The sequence below is a fragment of the Ambystoma mexicanum genome, chromosome 7p (genome assembly GCF_040938575.1).
Source record: "Ambystoma mexicanum isolate Mex_15411 chromosome 7p, UKY_AmexF1_1, whole genome shotgun sequence".
Taxonomy (NCBI): domain Eukaryota; kingdom Metazoa; phylum Chordata; class Amphibia; order Caudata; family Ambystomatidae; genus Ambystoma; species Ambystoma mexicanum.
The window spans coordinates 224,536,560-224,558,698 of record NC_090939.1 but is presented as its reverse complement, the minus strand read 5'-3'; the positions used below and the strand labels follow the sequence as shown (position 1 = coordinate 224,558,698).

The 22,139-nt window shown below is 50.2% G+C and overlaps 1 protein-coding gene across 14 annotated transcripts in view; it reads right to left on the bottom strand.

Moving 5' to 3' along the window:
* HLCS (holocarboxylase synthetase) overlaps positions 1 to 22,139 on the bottom strand; it is a 1,696,783-nt gene that overhangs the window by 994,140 nt on the left and 680,504 nt on the right. The gene's annotated exons all lie outside the window — the stretch shown is intronic.

Sequence of the window (22,139 nt, the reverse complement as noted above, 5' to 3'; positions counted from 1 at the left end):
AATACCAAAACAGCATCCTGGGGCAGTAATACACCACAACTCTTCACGAAGAACACTTACACATAGCCCTACAGATAAGGGGTGGATTAACCACGTTTACTCCTTAAACATTGGCAAATACACCCAATAAACAAATATTGCAAGTAAAAATGCTCCCAACCAAAAAAGGGAAATAGATTCAAGAGCGTGTCCCCCTGCTGACACCCACACAGCTCCATGCATATTTCTGAACTAGTAATACAGGTAATGCTACTGGAAGACCCTACTGTTATTACTGCCTGATCTGAAGAGGTAAAAATTTATGTTTTAATGTTCCTGAATAACTAAGTGCAAAGACATTTATTAGAAAACATTTCTATTTTGCACTTATAAAGCATATTTTACTCTCTTATAAAGTATTCCCATTGGGGATGAGACTTACATTTTTAGCCCTAAAAATAATTTTACTAAAAGCTCTAAAAAAATAGGGAAGAGATAGTGCCACCTCAAAATCTTATCTGTAGCGTCAATTACACATCTGCTATAAGTTCACATAACGTTCTGTTGGTTTGAGTGTTTTAGAGAAATGCATATTTGCTGTTCGGTGCAACATCCACTGGCTTGGCTAGGTATTCTGCCCAAGGCGAGGAATGATTTCATGACTAAACTTCCAAAGTTGATAAACATATCATAATAACTATAAAAAAACCGAATGATTTTCGTTCCTATATTTCTTCTACCCCCATTTCTTTCACCAGAAATTCATATTAAATTAAAATATTAACAACAGAAAAAGATAAATAACCAAGGTACCAACTCACAACAGTTTAAAGAAAAGTAACTAATAAATAAAGACCTCCCCCTATCCTCACGCATTTGGCCAATTCCAGCTTTACTACTCAGGTTTGGCTAAGTATTTTGGCCCAAAACAGGACACCTGATTTTTCCCAGAACTTCGTCCAGAATAGATTTGAAGGCAAGTTTTGGTAGATTGCCAATTACCTTCTCGTGGTTAATCCATTCAGTTTGGCTTTGCAAGTGTAACTCTCTGACAAAAACGTAAAAAGTCAAAGATTCGTGCACTGCAGTGTTTTGTAAGAATTGTTCTCCGTAAGGAGCTCTCCTTGTAGGCTATTGTGGACGGATGTTGTGATGTCACCTTTCACTTCGTTCCACCCGGAGTGAGGAATGCTCTGTTTCCCCACGTTCCACCAGGAACGCTACCCATTCGCCCAACCGCCTCCTCACCTCCGGGGGCCGTATAATAAAGCTCCTTCCCCATACTTATTCGGCCTCAGTATCTTTTGTTAGATTGGGGACGAGGCACCCCTTCCCCGGTGACCTGCATCTGGCCCCCGGAGCTTCCCTGCTCGCCCTACTGCCAGCCTTCAGCACCAGAGGCAGCCCCTGCGGCTCCCATGCGGCTCCCCACATTGCCGCTCCTGCTGCTTCCCCCCCCCCAGCCCCGAGTGAGAAGAGAGAGGGGCCGCCCGACAGTCTCGCGGAACGGCAGAACAGCACAGCAAGTACACATTTCTTTTACTTTGTTGGCCCGTAACAGCTACAGCGCTCAACGCGCATCATATGATTTCACTTCAACGGCCATTTGAGGAAAGCACCTCACAACATGCCCCACGTGCCGCCATTTTGTCCACACCAACTTCCACGACAACCGCGCCGTGGATTCTCAGCTGCTGATCAGCTGATCGAAGAGCCCCAAACATTAAGCCGCGCACCACAGCGCCCCCACTGGCCGCAGGGGGCAGTTAAAAAAAAAAAAAAAAAAAAAAAAAGGAAAAGGGGAGAAAGTCTGTTTGACTTAGACAAGGAAGCCTGCCATAGACAGGATTCCAGATCTGGACTGGCATAGGGTGGAGAATTACCTAAACTATGAGCCTCTGCCTCTTTTGATGGACTCAATCCCAGTTTGGGACCTGGTTGCTAATGAGACGCCATAACCACCATCCCAGCAGCCCCAAATACATATAGCCTCACACCACAGCGCCCTCACAGGTCACAGGAAGCAGTGAAAAGAGCACAGAAAGACATTGCGAAACACAGAAGAACAAGTTTCACTTCGCCCTATAGACACTGTGATTTGAAGAACTTTGTGCACAGGACTCACAGTGCATATAACAATTTTCAAACATCAGATACCGCACTCAAGCACATTGAGCAATCACAAAGAGGAGACACTGAAAGGGAGAGTGACCATACCCCACGCCTCCTCGCAACCAACTATGCAGAACGTGCCACACCCCACCAAGTTCCTTCCTTGCCCCGGTATCCCAACATGCCCCTGGGAGCAATGGCTAGATAGCTTTCAGATATATCTCAGAGCCATTGGTGGCGGTAAATTCAATGATGATCTCAAGGAAGCGACCCTCTTGAACTGCATAGGGGCCGAGGGTCTAAGAATATTCAGGGCACTTCCCGAGCCAGATCATGCAGAGGGCGACGGCAACCGGAAATTTGACACAGCCTTGGCAAAACTCACCAAACATTTTGGCAGCAAAACAAATGTAGTTTTGGAGAGGTACAAGTTCTTTTCCCGAAAACAGACAAAGGGTGAACCAGTTGATGCTTACATTGCCTCCCTCAGCGTGCTCATGTCTACGTGTGATTTCACTGGTGTTGTAGTTGAATATTTGAGAGACCAGTTGGTACTCAATGTAGCAGACCCCCGCATACAACAAAAACTGTGGCAAACGAAGAATCCCTCACTAGATCAAGCCACTGAAATAGTGAGAAGTATGGAATTCGGGGACCGATGCATGAAGGAGAGACTGGTCATAAAAGAGAGTGTTGAGGTGAAGTCCATAGATGGCTTAGATGGTTTCTCTGAATCTGAACATGATGGGGCCGTGGTAGCAGCCGTGAGGAGTGCACCCCTGTCATGGGCGCTACTCCCGAGGGGCCAGGACTGGCCCAGCGCCCTCGGAAGCAGACCCGTCTTCCACTACTCCGGACCCAGCAGACCCCTACAGGGGCCCTTTGGACCGTGCCTGGCGCCTTTGACGCCAGGCTCACGAAGGGTTTCAGTCCCGTCGCCATAGGCGCCGGGCTCATATTGATAAACAGTGTAATAATGCTTGGGTGAACTTACCTGAGGCAGACCATGCTGCATATTTACCCAGAACAATCCAGTCTGGTTGAAGTCCCCAGCCATCAGGGCTGGGAGGTACTATTCCCTCCATTCAGGAACTCTTTTCTTACCTGGGTGGAACCGGTGGAAGAACACACACTGGAAGCACTTCTCTGCTATTTAAACCACGCCCGATGGAAAACACGTGCTTCGCGTTATTCTGCAGCAGCAGCAGGACGCTCACCGAGTCGGCTCCTGCATTCCAGGTCCAGAGTCATCTTCAGCTTCCGCGCAGCAACCTGTGGATGAAGAAAGACACAGAACAATACTTACCAGATCCCGGAATCCAGTCACCGGCAAAACCTGCAAAGAATAAACATAAGGTTAGAAAAGTGCAACTCGCTCGCAGCCGCGCCCGCTTACCTGATCCATCCGTGATTGCAACGGAGCTAACCGCGGCCTTCTCTTCGGCAGCTTCTCTGCACCTGAAAGGCAAAGGACATAATTAAAAAGAGGTTCGGGTGAAGGCAGTCGCATTCATCTTAACTTACCAGTTTTTGCACGCGCAGTAGCGGCCGCATCAACCTCAGCATCCCGGCACCTGAAAAACAGGAAAAAGACATTATTTGAGGTGCAATTAAAAGCGGCCAACGATCATTATACTTACGTGCATCGGCACGTGCAGTGGCAACGGATATAAAGCCTGCAGCATCCCGGCACCTGAAAACTAGAAAAAGGACATTATTAGAGATGCCTTTAAAAGCGGCCATCGATCATTATACTTACGTGCATCGGCACGTGCAGTGGCAACGGATATAAAGCCCGCAGCATCCCGGCACCTGAAAACTAGAAAAAGGACATTATTAGAGGTGCCATTAAAAGCGGCCAACGATCATTATACTTACGTGCATCGGCACGTGCAGTGGCAACGGATATAAAGCCTGCAGCATCCCGGCACCTGAAAACTAGAAAAAGGACATTATTAGAGATGCCTTTAAAAGCGGCCATCGATCATTATACTTACGTGCATCGGCACGTGCAGTGGCAACGGATATAAAGCCCGCAGCATCCCGGCACCTGAAAACTAGAAAAAGGACATTATTAGAGGTGCCATTAAAAGCGGCCAACGAACATTATACTTACATGCATCGGCACATGCAGCGGCAACGGAAAACTACGCCCACAGCATTCGAGGCCTGAAACAAAGGAAAAGGGACATTATTGAGGTGCCCATCTTTTAAAGCCTAAAGACTACAGTATACTTACATGCATCCGCTCGTGCAGTAACGGCGGCATCGCTCTTCGGCATCCCAGCACCAGTGCCACAACTAAGGCCGCAAAAGACTTGAGCCTCAACACTGAACTCATCCAGTGATGTAACTGGAATCCACGCACCCCTGCACCAGACGCAGGATGGAGAGCTCAGCATTTATACACCGAAGGTGAGAGCTCGCCGAGACAAGTAGAAAGCTAAGCTGTGGGAGAAACTGGCGATTGGTGGGAGAAGGAATCCCATCAAAAGGTGATTAACCCTTTTTCTTCCACCTGCAGAAAACTTACCCTGCAAGTCAGACATTCGATAAGAGGAAGCCCAGTCCTGAGAGTGGTCCGAGCTCTACGCTTCTCAATTGAAGAAACAATAGCAGCCCAGCCGGGATCAGCGCGTCCGTGGGAATGAGGTGAGCGTTACAACCCCAAAGAAGCAGAGATAACTCCAGAAGAGGGTGAGTTTCAGTATATGACAACCAAAACCCCACGCGCTGTCATAAGTGTGGGTGGTATAAACGCCACGACGCGGGGAAGATGTGCCCTGCTAACAGTGTCGAATGCTACAAATGTGGTTTATTGGGTCATTTCGCCAAAGTCTGCCTTAACATCCGAGGGAGACCAGGAAGATCCGGTAACTCCAACTGACGACCACCCAACAAGCATGGGTCTGTGAAGACAGTGGACTACGACCAAGTGTCAGAGAGCATGTTGTCCATCAACCAGACACGTCCACAAGTGCAGATCCTCACGGTGACCTCCTTCCAAGAGTCGAGCGGTCCATGGGTTAACATGTACGTCAATGATATACCCTTGAAGGTCATGGTAGACACAGGGTCCCCATATACCATGGTGGATCTTGAGACCTTTGTAAAAGTACTTTCTGGCAAAGTCCATGATGTACAGAACTCCTCCGTGAGAGCCACAGGGTACGGAAAAACCCCCATTGACATCATCGGGTACACATGGGTCAAGCTCAAGTTTCACGACAGACAAACATACTGTAAGTTGTTTGTAGCCAAGAACGGTTCCTCAGTAGTAGGATGGGAAGAACAAGAGGCTCTCCAAGTGAAAATCCACCCAGGAGAGGATATTCCTATATTGAGCGTGCTCAAGGGCAACACTGACATCAAGTCCAATTTGGCTCAGCAATTCCCCAAAGTGTTTTGCAAAAACATCGGTCTGCTCAAGGGTTTCCAACACAAAATCATATTGAAAAGAAGAGCCGTCCCAGTGGTCCATCGAGTACGTGGAGTCCCCTTTGGGACTAAAGCAGCACTTAAAGATGAACTCACACGCCTTTGCAATGAGAACATTATACAACCCATAGAAAGTTCTGAATGGCTTGCCCCCATCGTCCTCGTAAAGAAACCCGACAATTCCATACGGCTGTGTGTTGACTTGAGAGATCTCAACAAAAATATATGGGTTGACAGACACCCACTTCCTAACATAGCTGAACTCCTATCGACCATGAAACCAGCAAGCTATTTCAGAACCTTAGACCTCTCCTCAGCATATCACCAAATTGCATTAGATGACAGCTCAAAAGCCCTCACCTCATTTGTCACACCTTTGGGAGCATACATGTTCAACAGAATGCCATTCGGGCTTGCTTCCGCCGCAGCGGTCTTCCAAAGACTCATGTCACACCTCTTTGGAGGCCTCGATGGAGTACAAGGTTTCCAGGACGACATTCTCATATCAGCAAAAACTGAAGAGGAGCACGACGCCAAATTAATGGGCGTATTACAGATAATTCAAAAGAGTGCACTGCAGTGTTTTGTAAGAATTGTTCTCCGTAAGGAGCTCTCCTTGTAGGCTCACCCTCAAACTGGAGAAATGCAATATAAAGTGTAATGAAGTCTCCTATCTTGGTCATTCCATCGACGCCAGGGGCATCCGTCCCAAGAAAAAACTCCTCGACACGATACTCAGCTTAGCTGAGCCCACTACAAGGAGCAATTGAAAAGTTTCTTAGGAATGACGGAGTACTACTCCAAATTCGTGAATAACTGCCAACAGAACACAAAACATGAGAAATCTTATGAAGAAATCCAACAGATTCGAATGGTCCACAGAATGTAGGAACGAATTTGAGAACCTCAAGTCTGACATCAACCAAGCTCCAGCCCTTAGTATGTTTGATTATAAAGCTAAAACGATAGTGTCGGTAGATGCCAGCAAGATTGGCCTTGGTGGAGTACTGGAACAACAACAGAACGGTAACATCGTAACCATCGCATTTGCATCCAGAGTACTAAGAGGTGCTGAATTGAACTACTCCACCATCGAGAGAGAAGCTCTGGCTGTCAAGTGGGCCCTACAACATTTCAGGAATTTAATATGGGGTCTACCGATCCTCCTAAAGACTGATCACAAACCTTTAGTCAACATCCTACAATCCAAATTGCCACACCTTATCTCACCAAGGATAAGGCGTTGGTTTCTAGACATTATACAATACAATCTGCTTGTCGAGACTATCTACCATTCAAGATAATAAATATGTCGAAACTGAGGATCAAGAAGAAGATATCATAGCCACCATAAATCCTGGGATACCCTCCGACGAGTGGATACGCATCACCAAAGCTGACAGAGAACAGCAGGAAATCAGAAGAGCCGTAATGAACGACTGGGTTGGTGTTGGGAAAGAGTTGGCAAACTTCACACGATTCAAAGATGAGATATCCATGAATGAAAATCACATCTTCAGGGGAAATAGAGTGATTCCAGCCTTGGCCCTCAGAAAGAAATTACTTGATCTAGCCCATGAAGGACATCTGGGAAGGAGTTTGACAAAGAACAGGATAAGGAACAGCTACTGGTGGCCCAACATGTGGAAAGAGGCGGAAGAGACAGTAAAAAATTGCAACGCATGTGCTTCCAGTGACAAATGGAAAGTATTAAGGAAAACCCCACTTCAGCCGGTAGAAACACCCAAACATGTATGGTCAAAACTGGCAATAGACATCATGGGTCCCTTCGAAAATCTGGAGGAAGTAAAAATATTCATCATCGTAATCATCGACTACACCTCCAAATGGACTGAATGGGGTGTGGTAGATACCAGCACAACCACAAAGAAAATCACTGACTTCTTAACAGAAATAATCAACAGGGAAGGTGACCCCAGGGACATAGTCTCAGACAACGGGTCCCAGTTCACTTCATCAGAATTTCAAGACTTCCTTGACAAAAGATCCATCAACCACATCACTACGTCACTGTACCACCCAATGTCCAACGGGTTGGTAGAAAGAATGAACAGACTGATAAAAAAGCGTCATCCAACTGGCCACTGCCAATGATATGCCGTGGACAGAAACCCTCAAGGAGGCTCTGTACGCATATAGAACAACGCCACACACCACCACCAAGTAGAGCCTTTCACCTTGATGCGGGGCAGAACCGCAACTAACCAATTAAGACCGGCATGGATCTTCTTAGACACTGGTGAGGCGAGAATGAACACAGAACCAAAGTTGGACATAGAACAAATCCATAAAACTATAAAGGAGAAGCAGAAGAAGTACAAAACATACTACGACAAAAGAAACGGAACTAAAAGGGTGTTCCTTCAGGAAGGAGACTGGGTATGCATCAAAGAACCCAGGAAAACACTAAAGGGCGAATCCAAATTTAGATCTCCACAAAAGATCATACATTGTCACAACAAGTCTGTCACACTGGACGATGGAGGGAGATGGTCTCACGATGACCTCGTGAAAATAACCAACGACACCAGCAAACCTAGCACTTCAAAAAAACATTTCTATGATGCATGGTCAAGAGAACGACCAACGACACTCACAGACCCAGCACATCCCCAGATTCACAGGATGACATAAGATCAAAAAGTGAACATTTTCCTGAAGAGAGATACCACGCCAGACATACAAGAAAGAGAGAATCCTGTCACACCAATGGAGAGAAACCTGCCAAGGGCCTCTCTAAAAGGAATCGCAAGATTATCCGCAACTTCAGCGACGACTTCATCTACTATTGATTACATATTAAATTAAATAATCAACCTAGCAACTATCCCACCCCTGCCTACCCTGTTTTCCCCCCTCCTCTCCGTTCCTCTCTTTCCTATAGATAAGGAGTTGTTGTGATGTCACCTTTCACTTCGTTCCACCCGGAGTGAGGAATGCTCAGTTTCCCCACGTTCCACCAGGAACGCTACCCATTCGCCCAACCGCCTCCTCACCTCCGGGGGCCGTATAATAAAGCTCCTTCCCCATACTTATTCGGCCTAAGTATCTTTTGTTACAACGGCGCAGTAGAAGGACGCAGACTCTTTGGAGGACATTTTGAGTGAGATTTATTTTAAAACTAATAATAATAGGAAAGCTTTACTTTCCCCCATCTCTATGGGGTATTCCCTACCTATCTTACTCCTCAGTCATCTTAGAATGTCCAAAAAAAGAGAATACGTCCTTTGTCCAAAAACGAACACTATCTGACCCCATCACTTATAGGAACAAAAATAAGGACAGTAGAATGACTCACTTCTCCTGTTTGATGCTTCTTGCATTTGTCTTCTTGGTTTCAGAAGAGTAGCTTCAATAGTATTTAGACACTCCTCAGATTAGTTCTAGCAGCCTTTACCTCAAGTTGGGATATTTAACTTTCTTTTTAGCAGGGTCTTTCCTTGACTCGACTTTCATAAAGGCCATCCTCGTATTCTTTCTTTCTTAATTCCCATGCTATTCTTGACTACGGATTTGTTGTCCCTTCTTTCCATGTTATATGTATATCAGCTTTGTCATTACTTCTTGGGATTCTCTCTGTCATTTCTATTGTTTTATTGGAAAAATTCAGATTTGTTAAGGTTGAATCTAATCCTTTTCTTCCATTCCTCTCAGCGAAAATTATCATTCTTTCTCGTTATCACAGTTCAAATTTAACAAAAAAAATCCCCTTTACTTCCCTTTCAGGGGACAGTCAGTGTCAGTCTCACACTCTCACTCTCAATCTCACTTTCAAGTTCAAACTTCTTAAGTTTGCTTTTACAACTCTCTCATTGACAATGAGATGAGTTCTCTGTCTCATAATAATAGTCTGTGGCTTTCCTGTGCACCCACGGTTCCCCATTACCTTCTTTATGATTGGGGACCGTTCTGGGATCCTCACTGTTTATTCTTCTCCTTGAATTCTCTGTTGCACCGCCAACGCATCTCTAGTGGCATCTCTGTTGGGCATTCTGCACTCCTTCTCCCGGTTACTTGTCTTTGTAACAGGGAACTGTACCACTTGCTGAGGCTTCCCGGGGCTGTTTTGGAACGGTTCTGAGGGCAGACTGCCCACGACTCTTTTGGGGTACTGCCACCACCCGCTTTCAAGCTCCACACGAGCCAGCTTTGCTTTGGCTCTTGGTTATGCAGGTCTCTCCGCGTTCCCCTCACTGCTTTCCAGCAATTTCATATCTCGTGGGCTCTACCTCCTCTCAGGTTTGCATTCGCAGGAGATGCCCCTGCTGTGATGTATGTTCCTCTCACACTCCTTCACCTCCTTCCCCCCCACAACCTTTAATCCACTCGTCTCAGTTTAGTGTTTCACTTCCAATTAAAGGACCAGTTTCTCTTTACTCAGTGTGAGAAACCAGAGGGTGTCTCACCGTGTAGTCCATTTGCCTCGACCCCTACAGAGGGTGTTGCTCAGCAGGCTCACCTCCGTAGGCTCAGAGCGAAGATTGAGGATTGAGGGGGCTCCCCCTCGGGTAGAAGAGACAAATTCCCTCGATTCGCCACATTCCCTTACCCTTATGTTCATGGTTGCCCCTTCTTGTTGTGTCATTGTTTTTTGGTCTAAAATTGGAGTTTCATTCCCTCTTGATTTAGAGATTTAGTTTCTTGCCAATACCCGATGGAGGTGTTAACAATTTTCGATAGGGGTTCCCAAGATTGTAAAGGTGAATATGGTGGCTTCTTATCCTGAAGCCTAGAAGGTCTTAACAGTTTTCGGTAGGTTGGAAATTCTGTGCTTATAATTGCTTCTTCTGGTGCGCCTGGTACTAGGAGCTCTTTATTTTTAAGATTTGGTAGGGAGGTGGCGCTAGATAGCATGACCAGTATGGCAGACTCTGAGCTCTGTAGTTCAGTCCATATTATTCCTGTAAATACCAGAACAGAGGAGGCCTGTACCCTGAGAAGTGAGTCCAGAGCTGGCAGTGTTGGTGGAGAGTCTTGGGGTATCACTGGACCCCGTGGCAGTGAAGTCCTAATAAGATCCTGGCATGCTGCAGGAAGGCGTGGTGCCGGACTGCAAGGCAGTGTACACAGCGGCAGAGCTACCTGCCTGCTGTCTTGTGGCGAGTGTTCAGCGTTCTGTCACACCGACACGGCTGGTGGAGACTCAAGATCATTTTCAGCTCCTTTAGAGAGAGCCAGGTTCTGGTGTCGATGGATTGGAGGGCGGACCGAGGTGGCCTGGCCTCTAATGGCCGGGAGTGCATACTGAAGCTTTGTGTTCCGGCGTGCTGTCTGGAGGCACGGACGGTGCTGGAAGCGGCACGTCTGACACAGGAGAGTCGAGGGGTGCCGGAGGATCCGTTACTTCACCTTGTACCGGGGCGGTGTGAATGACAGGATAAGTGGTGTGACCATCTGGGCTAGGCAGAATGCACTGGCCCCTTTTGGGGCCGTGCTGATAATCTGGGAGCGGCCCTAATCTTGGTGCACGGCGGGGCCTTGCTCAGGGTGAACGGCCTGATTCAGCCCCAGAGGTGGAGCGGCAGCGTGGCGACTAGCTCTCTGGAGCTTGATTTTGTGGTGGATTGTGGCTGTGCTTTGGAGCATGCACCTTACGACAAGGATGATAACTATCCGCGGCTACTGGACTTCTGTGAGCCGGTCAGGTGTGGTGGACTGGTGGAGCGACGGCCTGTGCTTACTTGGAGTCCCCTTATTTTCAAGTGTTCCCCCACTGGTGCTTGCAATTGATCATAATGTACTTGATTGCCTGGTGCAGGCATGGAGAAAATGACAAGCTCCAGAAGACACTTTCATTTGGTGGGGGCTCTGCAGCAAAGAAGTCCTGACCTCCCGTGTCACACATGGGCATGGGACCTCCCGGGACAGAGCAGGGGGAGCCAGCACCTGAGGAGGAAGCTAGCATCAGCTAAGGAACAAGTTACTTACCTGTAACTGTTGTTCCCCAGCATGGGTCTGGCATGGATTCACATGCTCATGAATATTCCCCGTCGTCAGGCTGGGAATCCTCGGTAAAGAAAAAATCAGTATCAGTTTTGTTTCTGATCTGTCTTTCTTAGTAGTAACCAATCACTGATCTCTGGGTCATACTGCCCCCAGCCAATGACTGCCCTCTCCCTAAGCCCAGCCTCTGGCAGCCATCCTCAGATTTGGTGGCACGCCAAGTGGCAGTATGACCAAGTGAAGAGCCGCAGAGGGGTAGGTGGGAGGGTTTGCATGTGAATCCATGCCAAACACATGCTGGAGAACAACAGTTACAGGTAAGTAACTTGTTCCTTCTCCAGCATGGGGTCTGGCATAGATTCACATGCTCATGAATAAAAGAATACATAGCAGTATACACATCCACAACCACGGGAGGTGGCAAAGGCTCAACATTAAGCATTACATACAAACTCAACATTAAGCAATTCTTACCTCCTTACCAGGCTCACCTTAGGCGAACAGGTTGCGCAGCACTGCTTGGCCGACCCTGGACTCCTCCCTGGAGTCCCTATCAATGCAGTAGAATCTTGTGAAGGTGTGCGGCGACCTCCACGTAGCAGCCCTGCAGATGTCCAGCAGGGGCACACCAGACAGGAACGCCGTGGTAGCAGCGATCGCTCTGGTTGAATGGGCTCTCGGTCGCCGGGCAGCGGTCGGTTTGCCAACCGGTGACAGTGCATGATGCAGCCGGAGAGCCATCTGGAAATGGAAGTCTTCGAGAGAGCCTTCTCTTGATTCACAGACCCAAAGTTCACAAACAGTTGTGACGTCTTCCGAAAACTCTTTGTGCGGTCCACGTAGAACTTCAGCGCTCTAGCTACATCCAGCGAGTGGAAAGTCCTCTCGGCCGGCGTCGAAGGCGACGGGAAGAAAACTGGTAACACCAAGGGCTCGTTGAGGTGGAAGTCCGATGGCACCTTGGGCATGAAGGAGGGGTGCGTCCTCAGCACCACCCTCGTGTCATGAAAAGTCAAGCATGGAGGCTTGCAAGATAGGGCCCGGATTTCTCATACTCGTCGTGCGGAGGTGATGGCCACGAGGAACGCTGTCTTCCATGACAGGAACTTCAAAGGCGCCAAATGCATAGGCTTGAATGGGGCCCCCATGAGCCTGGTCAGCACCACATTAAGCTCCCACGCCGGGGCAGGAGCCTTCACCGGCGGGAATGATCGGAATAGTCCCTTCATAAATTCCTTCACCAGGTGATGAGACCACAAGGACGCCCATCCCGTAGTCCTGGTATATCGGGAGATGGCAGCCAGATGTATTTTGATGGAGGCGTGAGCCAGTCCAGCTTTGGCCAGCGACAGTAGGTACGGCAGTACTTGAGGGGCTGTAATCCGCAGAGGGTTAATCTTCTGTGCACGGCACCAGACAGAGAACCTCTTCCATTTATGACCTTAACACTTGAGAGTTGAGGACGCCCTGGACTTTGCAAGAACCTCTCTGCAATCAGCCGGTGTATCGTACCCTCCAAACTCTAGTGCTGCAGGAGCCAGGCCTGCAAGTTCAGCGACTGTGGGTCGTGATGGAGAATGGCGCCTCCTTCTCTGGAGAGAAGATCCGCGTCTGCCGGCAGCTTGACTGATGGGGACATTCGCAAGTCCAGAAGGTCCGGGAACCAGATCTGCCTCGGCCACGCCGGTGCGACGAGGAACATCCTGCACCTGGACTTCTTGAGTTGGTTGATGAGGCGGAGCAGCAACGGCAACGGAGGGAACGCGTATAGAAACAGGCCGTCCCAGGGGAACGAGAAAGCATCGCCCATGCTCCTCGGCTGTGGGAACCTGCTGGCGAACCTTTGGCACTTGGAGTTCGTCGCTGTCGCAAACAGGTCGATCTGGGGTTTGCCCCATCGTTGGAAGAGTCGATCCATTTGATCCTGGAGCAGTTCCCACTCGTGGCACGAGCGCAGTCAGCGATGGTGTTTTTTATTCCTGCCAAGTGGAAGGGAACCAGAAACATCCCCTGGGCGACGGCCCAGTGCCACAGATCCTGGGCCTCCTTGGATAGGGCTGGGGATCTGGTGCCCTCTTGCTTCCGTATGTAGAACATTGTGGTGGTGTTGTCGGTGAAGATCCTCACCACCTTGTCCTTGAGGGACGGAAGGAATGACTTGAGAGCCCAGAACACTGCTCGGAGCTCCAGAATGTTGATGTGGAGAGACCTCTCCTCCGGGAGCCAAAGGCCTCTTGCGTGGAGATCTCCGGTGTGGGCCCCCCAACCCTCCAGAGAGGCGCACGTCGTCAAATTCTCCTGAAACGCCGGGGTTTGAAAGTCTGTGCCTGTAGTGAGGTGAGCACGGGTGCCCCACCATAGGATCGCCCGACGTAACTCCTCGTCGAGAAGGATCCTGTCCTCGAAACAGCCCGTCGCCTGAAACCAGCGGGCGTCGAGGAACTCCTGTAGCGGACGCATCCGAAGTCTGCAAAGGGGTACAAGATGGATGCATGAGGACATCATCCCGAGAAGGGACTTGATGGACCTCAACCTAGCCACGTCCGTGGCTAACAGGCGCCGCACCTTGCCCAGGATGATCTTGGTCCTCTCCTCTGAAGGGGAGGCCAATTGCCCCACTGTATCGAGCTTCGCTCCCAGAAACAGTGCTACTTGCAATGGAACCAGGTGGGATTTGGGGTAGTTGATGGCGAACCCCAGCTCCTTGAGCAACCGGACGGTCCTCGCCGTGTGTTCGACGGCGAGTTCCCTTGTCCTTGCCCGGATTACCCAGTCGTCCAGGTAGGGGTAGACGTGGATCCCCTGCAGGCGCAGCCGCGCCGCCACTGGTGCCAGGCACGTGGTGAAAACCCTGGGTGCCGACTTTAATTGAACGGTAGGGCTCTGAATTCGTAGTGGCGTCCCTGAACCACGAACCTGAGGAACTTCCTGTGCCTTTTTAGAATGGGGATGTGGAAGTAAGCATCCTCCAGGACCAACGACGATAGGAAGTCGCCTTCCTCCAGCTGTCCCAGCACGTGCTGGAGGGTGACCATCCTGAAATTCTGCGCCTTGATGTATTTGTTTAACCGACGCAGGTCCAGGATGGGGCGCCAACTGTCTTCTTTCTGACTTGGAAGTACCTTGAGTACACTCCGGAGCCCCAGTGCTTTCTGGGGACGAGCTCGATGGCACCTTTCTTGAGCATCGCCCTTACCTCCAACAGCAGTTGAGGGACGTGATTCTCCTTCCTGGCCACAGGAGGAATGCAAGGGCACTTCTTTTGGAATTCCAGCGAGTGCCCGTTGGCCAGGGTGTCCAACACCGAACGGTCGGTGGAGATGGACTCCCACACGCTGACGAACTTCATCAGCCGGCCTACCACTGGGGTGCTTCAGTGGGGGCCCGACAACACGGCCGGGTCAGTCTTGCTTGGAGGCGGCCTTGGCGACGACGGCGGAATCCCCCTTGCTTGCCGCAACCTCTGTAGGCCTCCTGTGAAGAGGAGCGGCCAGCCTGGCGGTAAGTGGAGGAGCCACCGCTGGATCCTTTGGAAGCACCCTGTCTGCCTCCGGAGCTCCGAAAGGGCCGTCGCTGTTGAAGCACCCCTAGGGCCCGGGCCGTCTCCGAGTCGGTCTTGATGGCCTGTAGAGACTCATCCACCGCCTTACCAAAAAGGTTGTTGGCGTCGAACGGCATATCCAACACTCTGGTCTGGGCGTCCTGACGAAAGTCTGTCGCCTTGAGCCATCCTCGTCGTCTGAGGCAAACTCCGTTGCCCAGTTGGCGAAATCCGGTATCGGCAATGTCCGTTGCCACCGTTATGTCGTGATCCGACGCCACCTCGCCTTCCTGCAGAATTTCTAGGGCCTCTGCCCTCTTGTCGTCAGGTAGGAAGTCTAGCAGGGGAGCTATCTTGAACCAGAGCTGCCTGTCGTAGCGGGCCACGATCGCCAAGGCATTGGCTGCCTTAATCGTCGTCGCCGCCGACGAGATGACTCGTCGTCCCATGGAGTCCAACTTCTTGCCCCCGCTGTCCGGCGGGGAAGTGGAAGTTGAAGCCGCCGCACCCGCTGCCTTCTTCTTAGCCGCTGCCGAGACGACAGAGTCCGGCGGGGGCTGGGCCCTGAGGCACAAGGGGGCGGCATCGGGGACTCGGTACTTCTTCTCGTACCTGTCCCTCTTGGCGGGTGTCGTGGGAGGGTTCTTGAGGACAGCAAGCCCCTCGTCCCAGATGTCGTCGAGCAAAGGCACCGCGAGGACCGTCTTCCTCTTGGCCTCTCGTCATTGGTACAGAAACCCTTCCTTTTTTTGTTCTTCAGGGCAGAGCTGGAAGAGCTCGGATGCCCTGGTTATCATGGCGTGGAAAGGGCCAATTTTGTCGGCTGGAGAAGCCCGCGGGGGGGGGGGGGGGTGATGACAAGATGCGGGATGTCCGCTGTGTCATGTCATCGCTGCTGTCATCGTCCGTCCCCATCGCTGTATCCATCGCTGTATCCTCTCTAGGGTCCGGCAAGGGGGGGGTGAGGGGTCCACAGGTCTCGCAGGCACGAAGGGCGGAGCGGGGTGGACTCTCCTCCGCTTTTTCGGAGGGCTTCCCGACGGGCCTGGTTCTGGATCCTCCGTCGGGGTCCGTGGTAATCTCGTCCTTATCTCGGTACATAAGGATTGGATTGCCAACAAAATGGCCGCCGAGCTATCATGGGGCTCGGGTAATGGCTGCGACGGACGGGATGGCCGCTCCACTGGGCACTCTTCGTCGCCATCATCGATCACGTCAGCAGGGACCGCCCCCTGGGATCGAACCTTCTCGAACCTCTCGTTGAGGCCCTTCTCGGTTTCCACCAGCTCCTCCTCAGAGGCTGATTCCGAGTCTGTAATGGCCACCGGCCACCCCCCTCTTTTTCCACCGGGGACTTCACAGGGGTCTTAACGATGGGCTGGAAAGAGGATTCCCTACTCGGTGGCAGGGATACTCTGGGCCCAGAGGCCGTTTCCACTGGCGTAGTCTCAGCCGGCTTTGCCAGGGTCGCAACGACCACTTCGATAGAGGCCTTTTCCCTCTATCGAAGTGGTCAAAGCCCTCACCACCTTAGGTGCGTCCTGGGCCTTCGCCTTGGGGGGAGGGTCAGCGCCTCACTCCCCCTTCGAGATTGACCAGGTCCACTGCAGCGGTTTACCCGGGTTCTCAGACTTCCTCTTCCTCGAACCAGAGCGGTGGCCCGTGGTCGAACGTGCTGGGGAAGTAGCGCCCTGCCTGGCAGCCGAAGACCCCGACCTTTCGGCGCTCCCGGTGCCCGCGGTGCTTGGCCTTCTGTTGGGCCCCCGTCGCTGGGGCGCCCTCACAGGACTTAGAAGCCCGTTCAGACTTTTTCTTCGCCTTCTCACCTGCTGTGCCCTTCTCCAGCCAGGCGGCGAGGCGGAATGACGATCTTGTTTGGTCCGTTCCGTGCGTCTTGTCCTCATAAAGGCAGAGAAATCGCAAGTGCTCGTCCTCCTTGAAAACGTTTTGCAATCCGCATCCAGGGCATCACCTGAACAGCTTGGATCCGGGCGTCGAGCTTCCCTTGTCCTGGGCCATGTCCGTTGAGGTAGGCCGCAGATCTTCCGGAATCCTCCAAGAAGTGTAAACTCGACGAAAACTTCACGCTTGAGGTGCGTAGAAGAATTCCGAAATGGGTCCCCGTTGTCCGAAGTAGAAACGGTGGAGCTTGAGGCTCGATCAAACCAAAAAAATGAGAAAATCTCCTGAAAAAGCATGAAAACGCAGCAAAAAACTCGAGAGCTAAGGCAAGAGGACTCCCAACACTTGAGCGTGAGGTAAAAATCTGAGGATGGCTGCCAGAGGCGGGGCTTAGGGAGAGGGCAGTCATTGGCTGGGGCAGTATGACCCAGAGATCAGTGATTGGTTACTACTAAGAAAGACAGATCAGAAACGAAACGGATACTGATTTTTTCTTTACCGAGGATTCCCAGCTTGACGACGGAGAATATTCATGAGCATGTGAAACCATGCCAGACCCCATGCTGGAGAAATCCTTTTGCAACTGAAAGCTGGAATTGGGGGTCTTGACTCTAAACTGGACTCCCTTTCTACCAAGGTGTACATGCTGCAACAGCGGATGGACAAGCACGGCGAGCGTCTGGATGGGGTGGAGCACCAGGTTTCTGATCTGTAGGACAACACTGCCCTTTGCATCCAGGATCTCTACACTGGAGAACCAATTCAAGATGGTCTCAGCCAAGAATGAGGACCTGGTGGATCGGTCCAGTCGGAAAATTATTAGGCTGGTTGTTATCCGGGAGTCTCAGGGCCAGTCCAGGATGGAAGATTTTGTGGAACAGCTGTGCAGGTCAGTCTTTGGGAGCGATGATATCTCTGCCTTTGTTGTAATAGAAAGAGCTCAATGAGATCTGGCGGCGAGGCTGGTGCTGAGGGCCCATCCCCGTCCCATTATTGCTCACATCCTGAATTACCGGGATCGGGATGCAATTCTTCACTTGACATACCTGAAAGGGGAGCTTCAGTTCGATGGGGACAAGTTTCAGGTCTTCCCGGATTTCTCCGTCAATGTGCGGGCCTCAAGAAAATAATTAACTGGGGTCAAGCGTAGGCTCTGGGACAATGGCATACAATACTCCATGCTTTTCCCTGTCAAACTTCGCATTCAGCTCAATGGAAGAACGCACTTCTTTACATTTCCTGAAGCAGCTATGTCATTCCTGGATGGGATGGGGAAAATCGGCTCGAGGGGGCGAGGGGGCGGGTGGTTCAATCCCTGATCCCGTGATGGGGCCAAAAATTGTAATATTTAAGGGGGCAATCAACCTGCGAAGACTAGAAAGATCTTACAATACTTGCAGAGGCATGGGGTGATTGTAGCATTTATTCAAGTAACGCACCTAGTCCCCTCCAATTAATCTCGCTGGGTCACGCAGTGCGAGTGTCACAGATACTACTCTCACTATTCTGCATACTCTAGGGAGTGGCAATCCTGATCCACAGATCTGTGAGATGTTGGCTTCTGGCTGTAATGGGGGGACCGGGAAGGGAGGGGCCTACTGGTGTGTGGTATCCTGGAAGGGGTGAAAGTGGCGTTGGTGAACACGTATGCGCTGAATGTGGATGATGCCGACTTTTTGGATTGGGTGCTGATTAATGTTGCCACTTGTTATGACGACAAGGTTGTTTGGGGCAGGGATCTCAGCACTGTACTCGACCCTGCCAGAGACAAATTGGGTAGTTCTGAGGAGGTCCAATCCAAAGCAAGCAAAAGGATTTTGGATATCTGTGACACATATGACCTGGTAAACTCGTGGAGGGTACAACACTGGGATGAACAGGACTACACCTTCCACTCGCGGGTACATGGGTCGAGTTCTCAAATTGATTATTTGTTGGTGTCCCGCAGCAGTGGGGCTCTTACTGGGTGATTGTGTCTATTTACACTCTTGCCCCTGCACTTGCAGACTTCTGCAACCACTCTTTTGCTACTGGATCTTTCCCCTACTCCCTCAAGCACTCCATTGTGCCCCCCCCCATCCCCTCTGAAAAAACGACCTGTCTTGTCCAGCCAACTACCACCCTATATCTATCACCCTCTTCATTGGGAAACTCTTGGATAAGCTGGTCTTCCCCCAACTAACCCAACACACTAAACTTGTTGGTTGCCTCCACGACCATCAATCTGGATTCCTAACATCCAGGAGCACGGAAACTGCTCTTCTGAACACCTATGAGTAACTGCTTGCATCTCTTGATTCCAGCTCTCCAGCAGTTCCCATCCTACTTGATCTCTCCTCTTCATATGATACAGTCAACAACCAAATCCTCATAAAACGGCTCCACGATACCCTAGGTAACTCGGAGCAGGAACTGGAATGGCTGACCTTCTTTCTCTTTTACCGTCCCTCTCAGCTTATTCTGGGGACTTTATCCTCCCCTACCTCCATCACCACCTGTGGCATCCCCAGGGCTCCAACCTTTCTCCGTGGCTCTTTAACACCCATCTTGCTCCACTTGCACACCTCATTTCCACCTTCTCCCCCAACTTCCAGTGTTATGCGGATGGCACAACTCTTCTTCAAACTTCCCTCTGACCCTCTCCTTACTTCCTCCATCCATCTGCCATTCAGTCCTGGTGTACGTCCAACGATGTCTGCCTCAACGCCAGCAAGACTGAGATCCTTCTTATTGGGACACCTGCTCCCTCTTTCTTACCCTGACCATCTTCTATGGGTTCTCCCCCTTCTCCCTCATCTAAAGCCAGAAACCTTGGTGTCATCTTCTACTCCTCTCTTTCCTTCCTCCCTCCCTCCCTCACATTCACCACCTTGCCAAGAAGGCCCACTTTCAACTCCACCTCCTCAAAGGAATTCTTCCTTTCCTCACTTTCCCCCAGAAGCTCAATGTCTCTAGAGCTCTGGTTCTCTCTAGGCTTGACTACTGCAATAGCCTTTTCCTTAATCTACCCTCTTCTACTCTACGACCCCTCCAGGTAATCCAGAACATACCTGCAAGGTTTATCCTTGGCCTCAAGCAGAGTGACCGCATCTCTCCAGCCCTTAAAACTCTCCACTGGATGCCTAAAGAATATTTCACTGCTACCAGGAAATTGCTAATGGCCTTTCTATGGCAGAATAAAAAACCTACGGTCCCTAGATCCCTCCTTCATCTCAGGAAAGATGATGCAGGGGTGGGCCTCCCCGACCTGGAACTATACTATAAAGCAGCCCAGCTACGAGTATTAATTCTGCACCTCAGACAGCAGACGGACTTACAATGGATAGCCCTGGATAACTTTCACCTCCAACCATTCACTGTCGGAGAATGGTTATGGGTCCCTGGCCCCCAATTGTGGAATACCATCAAAAACCACCCCATCCTTGGGACCATATGGGCGATATGGAAACCAAATAAAGACATGAAAGGGGTCACACCGTGGCCCTCCCCGCTGGGACATCTCTGGGTTCCAGGCATCCGTGATGACATACCTGAACCACTGAGCTATCAATCATGGTACGAAGCTGGGCTGGAAAGAGCCGGACAACTATGGAGAAATAAGGCCTTCATAAAAATACAAGTTCTTGAAGATGCACTTGCCATAGGCCCAATATCGGTGTTTAAAAGCGTTATGACACGAGAGGTATGGAAAGATCAATTACAAAGGTACCTTACCCCTTTCGAGAAAATTCTAGACACCTACACAGGCTCCAGAGTCCTAATAAGCGCCATATACACAGCACTAATAGAGGTCAATACAGCCCCCTAGACCAAACTTAAGAACAGGTGGGAAACTGATTTGGGAGGACACCTCTCAGGAGAGTTGTGGCTGCGAATATGTAGACAGACAGCAAAATCATCCATATTCTGCCAATACAAACTACACACACTCAAACCTTTATACAGGTGGCAATACGACCCGCTCAGACTTGCACCCAGCTCTGCAGTTGTACATTCTGTCTGAATGCTCACAAGGCCTAGTAGGTCTGCTTCTATCTTTCTTTGTTATATTTGCTTTTCACTCCATGTTCCCTTCCTGTTGCCTTGTGGGCGCTTTGAAAACACAATTTACTTGATGTATAAGTGCCTTACAAACGGTCAATTCCTTACCAGGACATTATCCGACCATTACCCCATTGTACTGGATTGTGGTTTCACTAGTGGGCGGACAGGTCTGAGATTGGGGCGATTCAAGTCAAAGGTTTTGACGGACGCAGTGTTCCGCGAGTTGATCCGTGGGGAAATTGTTGAGTTTCTGGGTCACAACGTGGGCTCGTTGACTTCACATAGGGTCCTCTGGGAGAGTTTCAAGTCCTTTATTAGGGGAATATGTATGGCGAAAGAAAACTGGGTGCTGCAGCAGATCTGGGTCGATTTGACAGCCAATGAACAAAACCCGAAACCATTTGAATCGGCATATGCCTCCTCTAAATATCCCAAAGTCCTAGCAGCGCTGAGGGTAAAGCTTGATAGCTTCCACGGTAATGCGCAACAGGAAATGTAATTCCTGAGCAGGAGCCACCAGGTACGGCAGTACGGGGAGGGTCAAAAGCCGGGGACATTGCTGGCCATGTTACTGGCCGTGAACAAAAGGCCTCAGCAGTTTGAAATTCTCGAGATATACCCCTTTATGGCAAGAAGGATATTGCAGCCAAGTTCCGAGACTTCTACGGGCACCTTTATGCGTCCATATACTCTTTGGATGCTGTACGTCTACGTCAATGCCTGCAGAACATTGAGCTCCAATGGCTTGAGCCTTCGCTCAGAGAGGCGGTCAACCGGAAGGCATCTCTGGAAGACGTTTTGGTGGTTATTAAGGAACTCCCAGTTGCTAAGGCCCCCGGGCCGGATGGACTCACCAGCGACTTCTATAAAGCATACACACAACTCCTGGTCCCTTTGTTATTGCAGGTATATGCTGAATCAGTGGAGCATGGTTTCTTGGCCCCCCTCCTCGCTGCGTGAAGCGACAATTACGTCGTTTATACTCAGCAGGAATACGCAATATAGTCTGCAATGTTTTTTTCAAATCCTTTCTGCATTGGAACCTTTGGCGCAAGTGATAGCTGTTTTGTTGAATGCCAAAAAGGCTTGACTCTGTCAAGTTTCCATACCTTTTCGCTGTTCTGCGGAAGCTGGGTTTGGGCGAGTGGTTTCTTTCATT